Below are 18,085 nucleotides of genomic sequence, written 5' to 3'. Positions count from 1 at the left end.
AGTTGGACAAAATCTGTTTTCACATGACACCAACTTCTGTGCAGAGTCTTCTCCCCAAAACTGGAAAGGAGGACTCAAGCCTCAAGCCAGGAGGAAGACTCAAACCTAACACCACTGAAATGATCTTGTTTTAAATAAAAACCTTTATATTATTAATGTCTTTAAACAAAAATATAGTCAAAATTTAAAGATGCACGTCAAACTTTTAATTAACATGCATAACAGTGCCTGTTTATTCATTGCAAGTGCTATGTTAAAGATTGGCCAGCAGGTGTCACCATATCAAATGCTTCAAACACTGAACCACTTTAACAAAATTGCTTCATATTGATTCAGTGGTTCAAAACGCTTCTCCGTCACTAATAATTATCAATAAAATACTTCAGCAACCTCACGTTTTCAGCGCATGTGCACAGATAGACTTACAATCATGAATACTTGCTAATCAGGACATTAAATAAAGTACGACATGTCTTTTAAATTACCTAGTTTGCAACTAGTTGAGGTCTGCAGCCATCTGAAGTGACTACCCAATTTTATTAGACAATAGAGTATTCGATTTGTTAGGCTATTTTATTGGCTTACCTTTGTTATCCAAAATGTGGCTGACTCAGAAACAAGCTTCGAAGTTTTGCTCGAACTCTGTCTGAACTTTTCACGTGCAGCTGAGGTATCAGCTGCAAGGTTTTCAGAGACTCAGCGAACACAGAATACTGCAGTCAGAACGTTGTAAACAGATGTTAACAGCTGTTTTGGGTGTGCGCTTTAAACTCCTCTCTTTTCATTAAGAAACAATGCATTGTGGTCTGGTCTGGTCTGATATAGTCATCAATAGAAAATTAACGGGAGAAATTTTTATTTTGCCGTGACATTTCTTGCTTGTGCGTGAGAGCGTGAGATTGAGGCTGAAAGCGTGAGTGTCACACCAGATGCGTGAGAGTTGGCAATCATGTAACTACTACATTGACTCTGACTGTTATGTCAGATTATTATTGTTTTAACTCTCCATAACATGTATGGATGTTATTAGAATATTTGTGTGGTTTTGGTGTATTCGTTGACTGATCACCTCTTGCTAGATAGCAATGAAATATCTGCAAATTAGGTGCAACTGTTTCCAGAACCTTTGGGTTTGAAGCCATGGGTTCTCCAGATAGTCACAGCATGCACATATCAGCTTCCCTGCTACTGTTAAATGATAGGTTAGTGGTATTATTTTTGGTGGTACAGAATGCACAAAGGTATACTAGGGGAGCTACGACCACTACCTTTGCACCCCCGCCCCCAGGACTAAACCAAACCGACTTTTTTAGGTTCCTTCGATGACCCCAAAAAAGAATCAGGATGTTCCCAAAAATAAAAACTGGCCTCAAGCCAGTTATCCAAGATGACGTCCAAGATGGCCACCAAAATAAGATTTTTACTAAAACACCTTTCAACAACATATAAACAACTTAAATATCACAGAGATTCAATGATAAGGGTCTATTGGTGGCCATTTTGGATGCCATTTTGAATCTTAAACCCATGAATGAATTTAGTTTAGGCACAAATGAGTTTGCTGAGACCTGCAATGGTCTTCCCATTGATTCTCTGCGATATTTAAGTTGTTTATATGTTGTTTAAAGGTGTTTTAATGAAAAAACCTATTTTGGTGGCCATCTTGAACGCCATCTTGGATAACTGGCTTGAGGCCAGTTTTTATTTTTGGAACATCCTGATTGTGTTTTGGGGTCATCTAAGGAACCTAAAAAAGTTGGTTTGGTTTAGTCCTGGGGGTGAGGGGTGCAAAGGTAGTGGTCGTAGCTCCCCTAGTAGTACATAAGGCCAAACATGTAACCTTGTTGCTCCATTTGTAGTCTCCTATACAAATTCCACCTCAGTTTTCTAAGCTGACATTTGGAATCAATGAGTGGTTACTTGTGAATACTCAGATCAAATGTACTACTTGCATTTTGAGTGAGTGTGAGATAAAACACTACAGTCACTGGGCATCTCATTGCTAGAAAAATCAGCAATGAGGCGCCCACATATCATCTGGCTTCATTAGATAGATGTCTTCTTTTGCCATTCAGGACCCAAGGTGGCTCTATAATGTGATGCATGCAGTAACACACAACACCTGCGTACGTATGCTCTCAGACGTGACCATGCACAACTACTGAAAGTCTTCAAATACTCAAAATGCTGCTGCTGGAGTTCAAAAATAGAGAAATGTGTTCATGCCAAAGGTATAAAAGAAGGTGAAAAAGAAGGCAGCAGGTTATAGAGTTAGACCATCAGTGGGAAGGTTGTTTAAGACAAAAGGAACATCTTAAGAGTGTGTTTAGCCCTTTCAGCTCAGATGTAAAGCACATCTAATCTGTTTAACTTGTAATTAGGACATTACTGAGCAACATGGGGGCCAGTGGTTAAAATTTTATGCCTCATAGCAAGAAGGTTGTGGGTTTGGTTTTAACAAAGCCCAGTTCTTTTCAGAGAAAGAGAATCATAATTTCTTTATTGTCCCATGAAGGGAAATTAGTGTACACAAAAGACAAGGTACACAATGACAATATTAACAGTGAGAATAAGGCCCAATTAAATGTCTAAAGTCAGACATAATAAAAACAATACAATATAAAAAAGCACCATACACATACACAAATCACTATCAAATGTCAAATGTTCAGTCCAGAGTTCATGCCAAAAAAAAAGAAGAAGAAAGAAACACTACAAATTATTAGAAAAAGTGCAATGTGTGGATGTGCAAATAAGCAATAATAGTGCAAGAAAAACAAATGCACCTAAGGGCTAATTGCCATTAAGTAATAAAATTGCACTGGGGGCAAAAGCTCAAACTGTTTTTTTCAGTGGGTGATTAGGACAATCCAGAATAGCATTAACCTTTCTCAGGACCTGTCTCTTATAGATAGACATCACCCCGGCCTGCTGACTTCCTGAGATTTTTCCAGCAGTTTTAACAAGACTACCGAGATGACGCTTATTGAAACAGTTCAAGTTTCCAAATCATGCAACAATACAAAAATTTAAAACAGATTCAATAAAACTTCTATAAAAGAGAGCAATCATCTCAGAAGAAACATGGAAGGTTCTCATCTTCCTCACAAAGAACGATCTTTGCTGAACCTTTTTGGAGGTAACATCAACATGAGGTTCAAAGCAAGTTTATTATCAAGGACCACACCCAGATGTTTGTAGCTCTCCCAACATCTCAACATCAGCACCTTTGATAAAAGCTGGTAATGGGAAAGAGGTAGACTTCCTAAAAGTGATAATCATATCTTTAGTTTTGACACATTCAACTCAAGAAAAGACTTATCACACAAGGAAACAAAGTCATCAACAGCAGGCCCATGGTCCTGCTCATCCCCCTTAAGAAGACTAACAGTAACGTATCATCAGCATACTTTAAGATGTGTTTGTTACTGAAGCTGCTATGGCACTCATTAGTGTACAAAATAAAGAGCAGGGGCAACCCTGAGGAGAGCCAGTGGAAGAGGAAAGCACACTAGAAAAAACACAGTTAACTCTCACACACTGTGACCTGTAAGTTAAAAAGTCAGTTATCCAACTAATCAGGTGAGGATCAAGTTTAAAATGATGGAGGAGCCTATCAGCAAGCAGAAAGGGTTGGATGGTACTGAATGTTGAGGAAAAGTCAATGAATTCAGTAGTGTTCAGAATAATAGTAGTGCTATGTGACTAAAAAGTTTAATCCAGGTTTTGAGTATATTTCTTATTGTTACATGGGAAACAAGGTACCAGTAGATTCAGTCGATTCTCACAAATCCAACAAGACCAAGCATTCATGATATGCACACTCTTAAGGCTATGAAATTGGGCTATTACTAAAAAAAAAAAAAAAAAGTAGAAAAGGGGGTGTTCACAATAATAGTAGTGTGGCATTCAGTCAGTGAGTTTGTCAATTTTGTGGAACAAACAGGTGTGAATCAAGAGCGTGGTTTGATTAAAAAGTTGATTGGAGAGGGGAAAACGTATACGCAGGTGCAAAAAATTATAGGCTGTTCATCTACAATGATCTCCAATGCTTCGCATTAGGGGTCGCCACAGCAGATCAATCGTTTCCATCTCACCCTGTCCTCTGTATCTTCCTCTGTCACACCAGCCACCTGCATGTCCTCTCTCAGCACATCCACGAACCTCCTCTTTGGTCTCCCTCTTCTCCTCCTGCCTGGTGGCTCCATCCTCAGCATCCTTCTCCCTATATACCCTGGGTCCCTCCTCTGCACATGTCCAAACCATCTCAATCTCACCTCTCTGACTTTGTCTCCAAACCGTCCAACCTGAGCTGTCCCTCTGATATGTTCATTCCTAATCTTGTCCATTCTTGTCACTCCAAAAGAGAATCTCAACATCTTCAGCTCTGCCACCTCCAGCTCTGCCTCCTGTCTTTTTGTTAGTGCCACTGTCTCTAAACCATACAACATAGCTGGTCTCACTGCTGTTTTGTAAACTTTCCCCTTCACTCTTGCTGATATTCTTCGGTCACAAATCACTCCTGCCACCTTTCTCCACCCACTCCACCCTGCCTGCACTCTCTTCTTCACCTCTCTACCACACTCTCCATTACTTTGAACAGTTGACCCCAAATATTTAAACTCATCTACTTTCACCACTTCTACTCCTTGTAACTGCACTATTCCACTGGGCTCCCTCTCATTCACACACATGTACTCAGTCTTGCTTCTATTGACTTTCATTCCCCTTCTCTCCAAAGCATATCTCCACTTCTCCAGACTAGACTCAACTTGCTCTCTACTCTCACTACAGATCACAATGTCATCTGCAAACATCATAGTCCATGGGGACTCCTGTCTGATCTTATCTGTCAACCTGTCCATCACCACTGCAAACAAGAAAGGACTCAGAGCTGATCCTTGGTGTAATCCCACCTCCACCTTGAATGAGTCTGTCATTCTGACTGCGCATCTCACCGCTGTCACGCTATTCTTGTACATGTCCTGCACTACCCTGACATACTTCTCTGCCACTGCAGACTTCCTCAGACAATGCCACAACTCTTCTCTTGGCACCCTATCATAAGCTTTGTCTAAGTCCACAAACACACAATGTAACTCTTTCTGTCCTTCTCTGTACTTTTCCAACAGTATTCTCAGAGGAAACATTGCATCTGTAGTGCTCTTTCTCGGCATGAAACCATATTGCTGCTCACAGATCTTCACCTGTTTTCTAAGCCTGGCTTCTACTACTCATTCCCATAACTTCATGCTGTTGGCTGATCAGCTTTATGCCTATGTAGTTACTGCAGCTCTGCACATCACCCTTGTTCTTGAAAATAGGAACCAGCACACTTCGTCTCCACTCCTCAGGCATCCTCTCACTTTCCAAGATTTTATTAAACAATCTGGTTAGAAACTCTACTGCCATCTCTCCTAGACATTTCCATGCCTCCATTGGAATGTCATCTGGACCAACTGCCTTTCCACTCTTCATCCTCTTCATAGCAGCCCTCACTTCTTCCTTGCTAATCTCTTTTACTTCCTGATTTACTCTCACCACATCATCCAGCCTTTTCTCTTGCTCATTTTCTTTATTCATCAACTCTTCAAAATATTCCCTCCACCTTCTCAGCACACACTCCTCACTTGTCAGCACATTACCATTGTGCATCTTTTACCACCCTAACCTGCTGCACATCCTTTCCAGCTCTGTCCCTTTGTCTGGCCAATCGGTACAAGTCCTTTTCTCCTTCCTTACTATTCAACTTCTTGTACAGCTCGCAATATGCCTTTTCCTTTGCTTTTGCCACTTCTCTTCTCGCCTTACGCCGCATCTCCTTGTACTCCTGTCTACTTTCTTCATCTCTCCGACTATCCCAAAACCTTTTCGCCAACCTCTTTCTCCTTATGCTTTCCTGGACCTCTTCATTCCACCACCAAGTCTCCTTGTCTTCCTTCCACTGTCCAGATGTCATACCCAGTACTGCCCTAGCTGTCTCCCTCACCACATATGCAGTACTTTTCCAGTTGTCCAAAATTGCTTCCCCTCCAACTAGTGCTTCTCTCACCTGCTCGCTAAATTTCACACACAGTCTTCCTCCTTCAGCTTCCACCATCTGATCCTTTGTTGAGCTCTCACTCTCTTCTTCTTCTTTACCTCTAAAGTCATCCTACAAACAACCATCCTATGCTGTCTAGTGACACTCTCTCCTGCTACCACCTTACAGTCTGTGATTTCTTTTAGCTTGCATCTCCTATAAAGAATGTAGTCCACCTGTGTTGCACCTTCCTCCAATCTTATATGTTACCCTGTGCTCCTCCCTTTTCTTAAATTAGGTATTCACCTCAGCCATTTCCATCCTTTTTGCAAAATCAACTACCATCTGTCCTCCCCATTCCTATCCTTGATACCATATCTACCCATTACTTCCTCATCACCTCTGTTCCCTTCACCAACATGCCCATTGAAGTCTGCTCCTATCACCACTCTTTCACCTGTGGGGCATATGCACTGATGATATTCATCATCACCCCTTCAATTTCCAACTTCACACTCATCACCCTGCCAGACACTCGCTTAACCTCCAACACACTTTTAACATACTCTCTCTTTAAAATGACCCCAACACCATTTCTCTTCCTGTCCTCACCATGGTACAACAACTTGTACCCGCCGCCGATGCTCCTGCTCTTACTTCCCTTCCACTTGGTCTGTTGCACACACAATATGTCTACCTTTCTCCTCTCCATCATATCAGCCAGCTCTCTCCCTTTACCAGTCATAATACCAACATTCAAAGTCCCCACTCTCATTTCCACCCTTCTAGTTTTCTTCTTCTCCCACTGTTTGTGGCAACGTTTTCCTCCTTTTCTTCGTCGTCTTCGCCCAGCAGTAGCCCAATTTCCACCGGCACCCTGTTGGGCAATAGCACCAGTGGCGGACGTTGTTAACACGGGCCACGACCGATCCGGTATGGGAATTAGATTCTGAGTCTGCATAGTTGGGTTGGCTTGTTTCACACCGGATGCCCTTCCTGACGCAACCCTCCTCATTTATCCGGGCTTGGGACCGGCACTCAGAATGTACTGGCTGCACCCAAGCACACTAGTAAACAAGCAAAATCTGGTTCCAAACCAACAAATTAATGCCTCGCAGATGTGAAGAAATTATGAAAAACTGTGGTTATACAACTAAATACTAGTTTAGTGATTCACAGGATTGCTAAAAAAGCAGTTTGAAAATAATAGTTTTGAGTTTGTAGCATCAACAGCAGATGCTACTATTATTGTGAACAGCAGGCCCATGGTCCTGCTCATCCCCCTTAAGAAGACTAACAGTAATGTATCGTCAGCATACTTTAAGATGTGTTTGTTACTGAAGCTGCTATGGCACTCATTAGTGTACAAAATAAAGAGCAGGGGCAATCCTGAGGAGAGCCAGTGGAAGAGGAAAGCACACTAGAAAAAACACAGTTAACTCTCACACACTGTGACCTGTAAGTTAAAAAGTCAGTTATCCAACTAATCAGGTGAGGATCAAGTTTAAAATGATGGAGGAGCCTATCAGCAAGCAGAAAGGGTTGGATGGTACTGAATGTTGAGGAAAGTCAATGAATACAGTAGTGTTCAGAATAATAGTAGTGCTATGTGACTAAAAGTTTAATCCAGGTTTGAGTATATTTCTTATTGTTACATGGGAAACAAGGTACCAGTAGATTCAGTCGATTCTCACAAATCCAACAAGACCAAGCATTCATGATATGCACACTCTTAAGGCTATGAAATTGGGCTATTACTAAAAAAAAAAAAAAAAGTAGAAGAAAGGGGGTGTTCACAATAATAGTAGTGTGGCATTCAGTCAGTGAGTTTGTCAATTTTGTGGAACAAACAGGTGTGAATCAGGTGTCCCCTATTTAAGGATGAAGCCAGCACCTGTTGAACATGCTTTTGTCTTTGAAAGCCTGAGAAAAATGGGACGTTCAAGACATTGTTCAGAAGAAGAGCGTGGTTTGATTAAAAAGTTGATTGGAGAGGGGAAAACGTATACGCAGGTGCAAAAAATTATAGGCTGTTCATCTACAATGATCTCCAATGCTTTAAAATGGACAAAAAAAAACCAGAGACACATGGAAGAAAATGGAAAACAAACATCAAAACGGATAGAAGAATAACCAGAATGGCAAAGGCTCACCCATTGATCAGCTCCAGGATGATCAAAGACAGTCTGGAGTTACCTGTAAGTGCTGTGACAGTGAGAAGACGCCTGTGTGAAGCTAATTTATTTGCAAGAATCCCCTGCAAAGTCCCTCTGTTAAATAAAAATGTGCAGAAGAGGTTACAATTTGCCAAAGAACACATCAACTGGCCTAAAGAGAAATGGAGGAATATTTTGTGGACTGATGAGAGTAAAATTGTTCTTTTTGGGTCCAAGGGCCGCAGACAGTTTGTGAGACGACCCCCAAACTCTGAATTCAAGCCACAGTTCACAGTGAAGACAGTGAAGCATGGTGGTGGAAGCACCATGATATGGGCATGTTTCTCCTACTATGGTGTTGGGCCTATATATCGCATACCAGGTATCATGGATCAGTTTGGATATGTCAAATACTTGAAGAGGTCATGTTGCCTTATGCTGAAGAGGACATGCCCTTGAAATGGGTGTTTCAACAAGACAATGACCCCAAGCACACTAGTCTTCTTCTTTGTCTTTCGGCTGTTCGCATTAGGGGTCGCCACAGCAGATCAATTGTTTCCATCTCACCCTGTCCTCTGTATCTTCCTCTGTCACACCAGCCACCTGCATGTCCTCTCTGAGCACATCCACGAACCTCCTCTTTGGTCTCCCTCTTCTCCTCCTGCCTGGTGGCTCCATCCTAGGCATCCTTCTCCCTATATACCCTGGGTCCCTCCTCTGCACATGTCCAAACCATCTCAATCTCACCTCTCTGACTTTGTCTCCAAACCGTCCCACCTGAGCTGTCCCTCTGATATGTTCATTCCTAATCTTGTCCATTCTTGTCACTCCAAAAGAGAATCTCAACATCTTCAGCTCTGCCACCTCCAGCTCTGCCTCCTGTCTTTTTGTTAGTGCCACTGTCTCTAAACCATACAACATAGCTGGTCTCACTACTGTTTTGTAAACTTTCCCCTTCATTCTTGCTGATATTCTTCGGTCACAAATCACTCCTGCCACTTCTCCACCCACTCCACCCTGCTGCACTCTCTTCTTCACCTCTCTACCACACTCTCCATTACTTTGAACAGTTGACCCCAAATATTTAAACTCATCTACTTTCACCACTTCTACTCCTTGTAACTGCACTATTCCACTGGGCTCCCTCTCATTCACACACATGTACTCAGTCTTGCTTCTATTGACTTTCATTCCCCTTCTCTCCAAAGCATATCTCCACTTCTCCAGACTAGACTCAACTTGCTCTCTACTCTCACTACAGATCACAATGTCATCTGCAAACATCATAGTCCATGGGACTCCTGTCTGATCTCATCTGTCAACCTGTCCATCACCACTGCAAACAAGAAAGGACTCAGAGCTGATCCTTGGTGTAATCCCACCTCCACCTTGAATGAGTCTGTCATTCCGACTGCGCATCTCACCGCTGTCACGCTATTCTTGTACATGTCCTGCACTACCCTGACATACTCTCTGCCACTGCAGACTTCCTCAGACAATGCCACAACTCTTCTCTTGGCACCCTATCATAAGCTTTGTCTAAGTCCACAAACACACATGTAACTCTTTCTGTCCTTCTCTGTACTTTTCCAACAGTATTCTCAGAGGAAACATTGCATCTGTAGTGCTCTTTCTCGGCATGAAACCATATTGCTGCTCACAGATCTTCACCTGTTTTCTAAGCCTGGCTTCTACTACTCATTCCCATAACTTCATGCTGTTGGCTGATCTGCTTTATGCCTCTGTAGTTACTGCAGCTCTGCACATCACCCTTGTTCTTGAAAATAGGAACCAGCACACCTTCGTCTCCACTCCTCAGGCATCCTCTCACTTTCCAAGATTTTATTAAACATCTGGTTAGAAACTCTACTGCCATCTCTCCTAGACCTTTCCATGCCTCCATTGGAATGTCATCTGGACCAACTGCCTTTCCACTCTTCATCCTCTTCATAGCAGCCCTCACTTCTTCCTTGCTAATCTCTTTACTTCCTGATTTACTCTCGCCACATCATCCAGCCTTTTCTCTCTCGCTCATTTTCTTTATTCATCAAACTCTTCAAAATATTCCCTCCACCTTCTCAGCACACACTCCTCACTTGTCAGCACATTACCATTGTGCATCTTTTACCACCCTAACCTGCTGCACATCCTTCCAGCTCTGTCCCTTTGTCTGGCCAATCGGTACAAGTCCTTTTCTCCTTCCTTACTATTCAACTTCTTGTACAGCTTGCAATATGCCTTTTCCTTTGCTTTTGCCACTTCTCGCCTTACGCCGCATCTCTTGTACTCCTGTCTACTTTCTCATCTCTCCGACTATCCCAAAACCTTTTCGCCAACCTCTTTCCTCCTTATGCTTTCCTGGACCTCTTCATTCCACGACCAGTCTCCTTGTCTTCCTTCCACTGTCCAGATGTCATACCCAGTACTGCCCTAGCTGTCTCCCTCACCACATATGCAGTACTTTTCCAGTTGTCCAAATTGCTTCCCCTCCAACTAGTGCTTCTCTCACCTGCTCGCAAAATTTCACACAACAGTCTTCCTCCTTCAGCTTCCACCATCTGATCCTTTGTTGAGCTCTCTCTTTAAAATGACCCCAACACCATTTCTCTTCCTGTCCTCACCATGGTACAACAACTTGTACCTGCTGCCGATGCTCCTGCTCTTACTTCCCTTCCACTTGGTCTGTTGCACACACAATAGTCTACCTTTCTCCTCTCCATCATATCAGCCAGCTCTCTCCCTTTACCAGTCATAATACAACATTCAAAGTCCCCACTCTCATTTCCACCCTTCTAGTTTTCTTCTTCTCCCGCTGTTCGTGGCAACGTTTCCTCCTTTTCTTCGTCGTCTTCGCCCAGCAGTAGCCCAATTTCCACCGGCAACCCTGTTGGGGCAATAGCACCTGGCGGACTGTTAACACGGGCCGCGACCGATCCGGTATGGAATTAGATTCTGAGTCTGCATAGTTGGTGGCTTGTTTCACGCCAGAATGCCCTTCCTGACGCAACCCTCCTCATTTATCCGGGCTTGGGACCGGCACTCAGAATGTACTGGCTGTACCCAAGCACACTAGTAAACAAGCAAAATCTTGGTTCCAAACCAACAAATTAATGCCTCGCAGATGTGAAGAAATTATGAAAAACTGTGGTTATACAACTAAATACTAGTTTCGGTGATTCACAGGATTGCTAAAAAAGCAGTGTGAAAATAATAGTTTTGAGTTTGTAGCATCAACAGCAGATGCTACTATTATTGTGAACACCCCCTTTTCTACTTTTTTTACTATAGCCCAATTTCATAGCCTTAAGAGTGTGCATATCATGAATGCTTGGTCTTGTTGGATTTGTGAGATCTACTGAATCTACTGGTACCTTGTTTCCCATGTAACAATAAGAAATATACTCAAACCTGGATTAATCTTTTTAGCCACATAGCACTACTATTATTCTGAACACTACTATATATGTACTTTGACTTCTGTGTCTGGCATGTGTCTTCTGTCCCTCAAGATGCCTGAACAAAAAGTGCAGTAATGTTACAACTAGATCCTCTACACCTCTGCCAGCTCTGTATGCAAACTGCAATGGGTCGAGCTGTTGTTCAACATACAATAAAAGTAAATCATTGAGTACGCTCAATGGGGAGGTGATGGTCTAGTGGTTAAGGTGTTGGGCTTGAGTCGAGAAGATCATGAGTTCAAATCCCCGCCTGCCTGGAAAATCACTAGGGCCCTTGGGCAAGGCCTTTAATCCCCTATTGCTCCCGGTGTGTAGTGAGCGCCTTGTATGGCAGCACCCTGACATCGGGGTGAATGTGAGGCATATTGTAAAGCGCTTTGAGCGTCTGATGCAGATGGAAAAGCACTTTATAATGCAGTCCATTTATTTACTCTGGGGGAGCCATTCTTTGCTATTGGAACATAACTGAATATTTCCAAAGCTTGGGTACTTTATGCAGCTCAAGAGACAGTGAAAAGATATACTGGAAAATGCTGCTCAGCTAATACACTTTGCCACAGATATAAGATAAGATAAAAGAGTGAAGTGAACTAAAAATGGAAATGAATTGAAGGCACAAACAGCATTATTACCTCTTTAAATCAGTTTTTTTAACATCATGTTGAAAATGAAAGTAGCCAATGAGCAAGTGCTAGCAAAAGTAGTGAAGATATGTTACAACCCTAATTCCAATTGAAGGTCGGGACGCTGTGTAAAAATGTAAATAAAAACAGAATACGATTTGCAAATCCTCTTCAGCCTATATTCAATTAATACACCACAAAGACAGATATTAATGTTCAAACTGATAAACTTTATTATTTTGTGCAAATATTTGCTCGTTTTTGACATGGAGTGCCTGCAACACTTTTCAAAAAGCTGGAACAGTGGTATGTTTACCACTGTGTTACATCACATTTCCTTCTAACACACTCAATAAGCATTTGGGAACTGAGGACACTAATTGTTGAAGCTTTGTAGGTGGAATTCTTTCCCATTGTTGCTTTATGTATGACTTCAGTTGTTCAACAGTCCGGGGTCTCCGTTGTCGTATTTGTGCTTTATAATGTGCCACATATTTTCAATGGGCAACAGGTCTGGACTGCAGGCAGGCCAGTCTAGTACCTGCACTCTTTTACTACGAAGCCACGCTGTTGTAACATGTGCAGAATGTGGCTTGGCATTGTCTTGCTGAATAAACAGGGACGTCCCTGAAAAAGACGTTGCTTGGATGGCAGCATGTGTTGCTCCAAAACCTTGGATGTACCTTTCAGCATTGATGGTGCCATCACAGATGTGTAAGTTGTCCATGCCATGGGCACTAACACACCCCCATACCATCACAGATGCTGGCTTTTGAACTTTGTGCTGGTAACAATCTGGATGGTCTTTTCCTCTTTTGTCCAGAGAACATGATGTCAGGGTTCGATTTTAGCGGTTACCCATGGAACCCTACTTTGGGGCGGGCACACAACTCTCTAGACTTGCATTCCCGACTGGAATCCACCTTTTTATTCGATAACTGTACAGAAATCTATCATATTTGGACAAAATTTGTGCAGAATTCGACTTTCTGAGATCTATACATACACAAAACGTCATCAAAAATGTTCTTCTCCGCTGCTTGTAACATGCGATTTTATTGGCTGCAGCCACTCCGTGACCATGAATCGGCCAATCATCAGCACCCGTGTATGAAAGGCAGTTTGAAAGTAACTACTTCCGTAGAGATGTTCAAACATGTTGGGTGCGTGGCTGAAAACTGGTAAATTAAATTGCGGGCAGAAAATCCACAAATGTGGACACAGGGGGTCAGCTATCGCCAAAAAAAACACACTAGAACAGAAGAGGAAAAAAAGGAGAAACAAAGGGAATACGAGAAGATCCGACCGAGAGCTGGCAGGAAGAATTTAAATGGCTATTGTATGATGGTGAACAAATGTTCTGTAAGATCGAGCGAGTATGGGAATCTCGATCCCAAGAAAGTTTGTCAGTCAGGGATGGCGAATAACTATGCCAGGCTTGCTTCAGGTTCGTATGTAACTGGGTCCAAGATTTTCCTCATCAAAGCCAGGGGTTGATGATGATATTACTCCAAAAACAAAAAATTCCCTCCCTTAATGTTCACCCAATTCTGCCCCAGATATCACCAGAATACATTTGCATCCTTTTATATCATCCTTTTATATAAAAAAAAAGCGGTTGGTTTGGCACCGAACTTTTCTGAGGGGCACCAAACTTTTCAGATTTTGGTGCCCTTAAGGCACACAACTATTTATTCTAAAAGGCAAACCCTGCACGATGTCCATGACTAACAAAAACAATTTGAAATGTTGACTCATCAGACCACAGCACACTTTTCCACTTGCGTCTGTCCATTTCAAATGATCTTGGGCCCAGAGAAGGCGGCGGCGTTTCTGGATGTTGTTGATGTATGGCTTTCACGTTGTTAACTTGCACTTGTAGATGTAGCGACGAACTGTGTTAACTGACAATGATTTTCTCAAGTGTTCCTGAGCCCACACGGTAAGATCCTTTACACAATGATGTGGTTTTTAATGCAGTGCCATCTAAGGGATCGAAGGTCACGGGCATTCAATGTTGGTTTTTGGCCTTGCCGCTTACGTGTAGAAAGTTCTCCAGATTCTCTGAATCTTTTGATTATATTATGGACTGTAGATGATGGAATCCATAATTTCCTTACAACATTGAGAAACATTGTTCTAAACTGTTGAACTATTTTTTTCATGCACTTGTTCACAAAGTGGTGATCCTCGCCCCATCTTTGCTTGTGAACGGCTGAGCCTTTTGGGATGCTCCTTTCACACCCTATCATGACACTCACCTGTTTCCAATTAGGTGTTCTTTGAGCATTCACCAACTTTCCCAGTCTTTTGTTGCCCCATCCCAACTTTTTTGAAATGTGTTGCAGGCATCCATTTCAAAATGAGCAAATATTTGCACAAAAACAAAAAAGTCTATTAGTTTGAACATTAAATATCTTGTATTCCGTGGTGAATACAATTGAATATAGGTTGAAGAGGATTTGCAAATTATTGTATTCTGTTTTTATTACATTTCACACAACGTCCCAACTTAATTGGAGCTGGGGTTGTATTAATGGCAATTTTAGTGAACATGAAACATGTATGTGTCTGGTTGGCTAGGGAATAGCCGTCGCCGGTAAACTCAATTTGCGACCGTAATCCAGCATTAACATCTGCAAACCATCAGACACAACAGGATTATTCCCATTCTAATCCAATTCCACGTTTGCATGTTGTTAAAGGGTGGTCGGCTCGTCAAAATTTACCAGCAACAGCGTCTTAATGTCAAACTGGAAATTCTGTGAGCAGACCCACAGATTTCTCCATCTCGTCAGCTACATTGAGTTAAATCCACAGTTAAATCCATTAAATTACACATAGTTCAGCATCATCTTCGCTGCACTAGTATCTGTCGCCCTCAGGTGACAGCGCAATTATTTACATCTGCATAGCAGTGTGCGCAGTCAGAGTGCGGACTAATACATTAAATGTGAAACGGTTTTAATATTTTGTGCACGATAATCAGCATTGCTGTTATGAAATGACAAACTAGTTGGACCATCGCCTGCCAAAAATGTGTTTTAAACATGAGCACAGAATATTGCTGGTATTTATAAAAATATTAAACTTCACCTTACTGTTTCACCTCAGGGAGCATTGGTGGTTGCTCTCCATTAGCATGCTGTAACACGTGGCAGGTTCCAGTGCACCTAACATTCCTAACAGGAATGACAGATGACAATCCTATGTTGGCTTTAAGCCACACTGGTGCATGTGCATACCTTTGGATTCTATAGAATCAAGTGGAAGAGACTCTGCGACTGAGGTGGACAGAGACGATGTAGACTAATTGGCTTGTCCAAGGACACAGGTTTCAAACCCAGGTCTACATATTGGCTGGCCAGCTCCTTATCCACTCAGCTACCTGCTCTACATACAGATGATGCTTAATCTACATTGTCTGTAAATGGGTACCGGCGCTGACTTGGGAAGTACCTGCGTTGGGTCTGGTGTTCTGTCCAGGGGGAGTCATGGACTCTCATGTGCATGATGTTATGGAATCTGGAGATAAAAACTGTAAATAAACGGGCTTTAAGGTCCATAGAGGAATTGCAGATGAGAATCTGATTAGTTGAATTTGTGCTTCACACCAAAGCACATTCACAACTATCTACTATATATTCCAGAGTATAAGTTGCATTTTTTTATACTAGTTATACTTGTACTGCATTGCACCTGATATACCAGAAATCATGTGTTTAATAAGAATAACTATAGGGCTTTCTCAGGAATCAATGCATTAACAACATAAACTCCAATAATAAAGATTATAAGATTTTAATAAAATATTGAAAGTACACAACAACAACGCACAAATATCCCAAATTAAAGTGCTATATTAAAAAGAAATCAAATATACTCACATTTTTATTGTAGTGTTTCTAATGGGGGAGGTGCAGATCACTAGGTGATGGTCTAGTGTTAAGATGTTGGGCTTGAGACCAGAAGATCCTGGGTTCAAATCCCCGCCTGACTGGAAAATCACTAAGGGCCTTTGTGTAGTGAGCGCCTTGTATGGCAACACCCCGACATCGGGGTGAATGTGAGGCATAATTGTAAAGCGCTTTGAGCGTCTGATGCAGATGGAGAAGGCGCAATATAATGCAGTCCATTTAATGTTGGGGGACAGAAATCTGTGTTCATCTGCATCGAATAACATCCAGTATGTTGTCCATTGCACATTTATTTGTCCATCATGCTTATTTTTTGGAAATTGAAAGTCCTTATGTTACACTACACAGGCTGAGGGCTTCCTGCATACAGTAAATCCACTGTTCACTACTCCATCTCTGTTTATCTGTCAACTTCTTTTGTCCAAACTGCATCAAGTATCATCCAATAGTTGTCGAACACACATATGTTTGTCCATCTTACTTATTTCTTCAATTTAAAAGTCCTTATATTAAGTAGCAGCACAGGCTGTGGTGTGCACATGTGCGATGCTCAGTTCCTGTCCATTGTTAAACTCACCCCCAGGGAACACTGTGTTAAAAAGTGAGTTCTACATACAGAACAATGGTGCAAGTATATTCTGGAGTGACTTGTATATGTTTCTTCATCTTCAAGATGTATTTTTTTGTACATCTTGAACTCTTGAAAGTCCTCTAAGTAACTCAATATAACTTTTGTGCCCTGTGTTAGTTTGCATTCTGATTACGTGATGTGTAAATCGAAAATTGGGATTAGAGTTACCCCAAATGCACTTGGACAACACCCTTTAGCTCAAAGTCAAGCTAGGGCCCTCAGTCTTAAAGGTTACTTTGTGAATGGATTCCAAATCTACAACCTTTGTGTTCACACTGTTTCTGTTTACCTTTTATTGGTGTTTTATGTTGATATAAGTACAACTAACTGATTTTGCCTGTAAAAATGACTGTTAGAGAAGGACACTTTGTGGAAACAAGTGTCACATCACATCTGTGTTCTAATTCCAGGATCAGTGTTTAGAAGAGAAAATAGCTCACAGAACATCAAAAAGCAGACATTTTCCACAGTAAATTCAAGATAGGGATTGGATTACAGCACCATAGTGTTTGGGAGTTTGATGAAAGTGCTGATGGAGATAAAAAAAAAAAAATCTCACTTTCTGCTCTTTCTGCTGTCATCTGCACAGCAGACACAATCAACAGTGATCTTGAGTCTCATAACGTGAGTGTGGCAAGATTGGAAAAACTGCATAATTTTAGGTTTTTAATTCCCACTTCTTGTGAAAATGGACAACACACCTTAAAATGTCCCTACTGATGTTGTGGTATTGTATGAGGCAGTCTGGAGTGCCAGAGAAGTATGTGAGGATCATGCGGGATTTGTACAAGGACAGTGTGATAGCAGTGAGATGCACAGTAGGAATGACAGATACATTCAATTTGGAGGTGGGATTACATCCAGGATCAGCTCTGAGTCCTGTCTTGTTTGTAATGTGATGGACAGGTTGACGGATGACATCAGATAGGAGTCTCCGTGGCCTTTGATGTTTGATGATGAAATTGTGATCTGATCTGTACTGAAAGTAAAGAGCAGGTTGAGTCTACCCTAGAGATGTGGATATACACTCTGGAGAGACAGGGAATGAAAGTCAGTTGATGCAAGACCGCGTAAATGTGTGTGAATGAGAGGGTCCTCTGGGAGTAGGAGTAGTGGTGGACAAGGTAGATGAGTTTAAATACTTGGGGTCAATTGTCCAAAGTAATGGAGAGTGTGGTAGAGAGGTGACAAAGAGAGTGCAGACAGGGTGGAGTGTCATCAACCACCCTACAGAACCACCATGTCTCTTAGATGACAACCACTGAGTCCCCATCTCTC

At 41.9% G+C, this 18,085-nt stretch overlaps 1 protein-coding gene across 1 annotated transcript in view; it reads left to right on the top strand.

Annotated features, from left to right (window-relative positions):
• Positions 1-18,085, top strand: part of LOC117529117 (versican core protein-like) — a 156,423-nt gene that overhangs the window by 86,658 nt on the left and 51,680 nt on the right. The gene's annotated exons all lie outside the window — the stretch shown is intronic.

Source organism: Thalassophryne amazonica, chromosome 17, assembly GCF_902500255.1.
Source record: "Thalassophryne amazonica chromosome 17, fThaAma1.1, whole genome shotgun sequence".
NCBI lineage: Eukaryota > Metazoa > Chordata > Actinopteri > Batrachoidiformes > Batrachoididae > Thalassophryne > Thalassophryne amazonica.
Note: the sequence above shows the minus strand (reverse complement) of the source record. Positions and strands in the feature narration are given on the sequence as shown.